Source organism: Saccostrea cucullata, unplaced genomic scaffold, assembly GCF_032062105.1.
Source record: "Saccostrea cucullata isolate Sc308-1 unplaced genomic scaffold, CSIRO_AGI_Scuc_v1 ctg7891, whole genome shotgun sequence".
NCBI lineage: Eukaryota > Metazoa > Mollusca > Bivalvia > Ostreida > Ostreidae > Saccostrea > Saccostrea cuccullata.
Window position 1 is genome coordinate 35,434 of NW_026929619.1, and position 2,724 is coordinate 38,157.

The following is a 2,724-nucleotide window of genomic DNA, read 5'->3' on the forward strand; positions in this document are numbered from 1 at the left end:
TTCAGAATTATTGAAAGGTATAGAGTTTTATTTATATTTTTGCTTTTCATTTATTTTTATTTTTATTTGTTTTGATTTAACGTAATGTTCTTTTTTTTTGGGGGGGGGGGGGATAAAACTTTGCTCCTCTTTCATTGTCAAATAGGATTTGCCAAACTTAAACAAACTAAAAGTTGAAATGACGGAAAATTTAATTTGTCCTATTAAAGAGTATTTAAACCTGATTTTTGCATGGTTTGATTTCTAAAAACAAGTGGAATATCATTCCTTAAGTAAACATTATAAGGAGGAATATTAAAAAGAAATTTTATTTACTTGACAATTAAAGAATCTCTTTTCAAACACAATTTTAGCATTGAAAGACTACGTGAATCTCTTAATTATTTCATACGACTTTTTGTATTTTTTCTGGTTACTGAAAATGTAAAAATTAGTTTCGCTGTAAAAATGATATCAAAGAGTGTATATTTTGTATCACTTTAAAGGGGGTCATTTTTCAATGGGGGGCATTATTTTACAGGACTAACATATAAAATAATGACCACCTAGGACGCTTTTTCTACAAAAAATGATTTTTTTTCTACGGGTGGGGGTCATTTTTTGTCGTTGAAAAAATGACCCCCCGGTCATTATTCGATGAGGGTCATTATTCGTCTTTACACCGGCATGGATATGATGGCATTGCAATGCTCCTTGTCTAACAAAATGTTCAAATAAGTTCCATCTCCCCAGCCTTTGTAAATAGGCTCTAAACAGAGTTGAGTCGAAGTGGACTTGAACTGAAATATTTTCAGTCGATACCGAGGAGCCAACACCTGTTGTAGCTTCGTCCACTCTGCAGATCCACAAGACTGATTGATATCACACTCGGCCTGTTCCATGGGGGCTATTGCTTCTCTTTTCTGGTCCAAGGATTTAAAATCTCCTTTCCGCATACGCAGGCATCGTTTTTCCGATTTGGGGTCTGGATGTTCGGGTTTACCCTGTGTAACCGGGTGACGACGATGGCTCTAGCTAAACAAAATTTATCCCAGAGATCGACGATACGAACGATGGATTGTTTATTGTTCTTAAAAGTCTCCTTATTCACTTGTAAATGTTTCGTATTCTGTCAACTACTGCCTTGTGGATACTTGATGTGAAACAGATCGAATTCCAGGGAGCCGTCGCCCAGTTTGAACTCCTTCTTGCATTGTTGCACGGCTTCTATCTTGTCTAAAATGAGGTCCTCGTTCAAACGTTTACATTGCGTAAACTCGTACCAAATTTCTGAATCCAAAGAATCGTAGCGTATGTTCAGGCGGAGGTAATCGTTAGGATTCCACTGCATTTTCGATTTGAAAGTTTGTAACATGTCTCTAAATAATCGCCGAACGAATCATCTGTTTTCCTCCTCTGGAAATTCTTTGAAATTGACGATGTAGATATTTTCCTTAGCTTTAAATTTCTTGGATTGTATAGTTTTATCAAGTCTTACTTGATAATACTTGGAAATCGCCTTGGGTTTCGGTGGTGAATGGATAGGTGATTTTGGTCCCTCATGCGCCCTAGTCCTTTGTTGATGCTGTAGTTGTCTTTGTTGTTGTTCTAGTAGAGCTCTTCTCTTTAATATTTCCGCATTTTTTTCCGGAGCTCTAATTCTTGCTCTCTTTTCTCATAAAGAATTCGATCAAATTCTCTCTCCCTTCTTTTCCATTTCAATAATCGTTGAGCATGTAACTATTTTTCTCTAGTAGAATCCATGTCAACAGCTGATGGCTCTGACTGTAAAATGAGCTGAAAGTCGGAGAAAAGCCGTATTTATACAGTGGATGACGTCACAATGCATAGGTAAGCTCACTGACTAGAGAGTGCACAGAGACGTACACAGTACGATCAAAAAGTAAGTCCAACTTATTTTTGAACACGACCCTAAACAAATCTTGACAGCGCTTGACATTGAGGATCACTCTGGGTGAGCACTTGGAACTACACACAGGTAAAATGGAGCAGGCAAAAAATATGATAGAGAAAACGGAGTATTGTTGGTCAGTCAATGGATCAAACTTAACTTTGGAGCTTGGATGAAAACTAAAGAAGAAGCCATACAGGATTATTATAAACGCAATAGAAATTTAGATTTAAGGTACAAAAAATGTGGTTGGTAAAAAGAGTAGAATTGGATCCTGAAGATTATGACACCAGAGAGGAAAAATACTGTCTGAAGGAGAGAATAAATGGTTATTACGGTTATCAAAAATACCAATTGGTCATCCTGATTGAACCTTATATGCAAGAGAATAGTTCCTGGAAAATTACACTTGCCGAATGTTTTCATCAAGTGGATGAAAAGAGGCCTTAAAGACTTTTTACAGATATTAATAAAGTGTATGTACATTGTCGCATCCCTTTATTGCCTGAAGGAAAACAATCTCAAGAAAAACGAGAGGGAAAAAACTAAGAAGACCGTGAAAGTCCAGAAGAAGAATTGACTTTGTATCTTACTTGAATAAAAGAGTTTTAAAACTTTTAACCTTTTGTTTTTCCTTCAATCAGCTGGCGATCAGCTGTGTTTTTAAAGTGTCAAAATTAAGCAGCCAGCGAGGCTGTGAAGGACTAACATGACGTCATGATCACATTCTTGACTGGCTGCCAAATCGTAGTAGCAGCGTTGAATCGTAGTTGCAGCGTAGTAAAAAAAAGCTAGGACAGTGTAAGCTCCCTATTGGACATATAAGGGCTGTG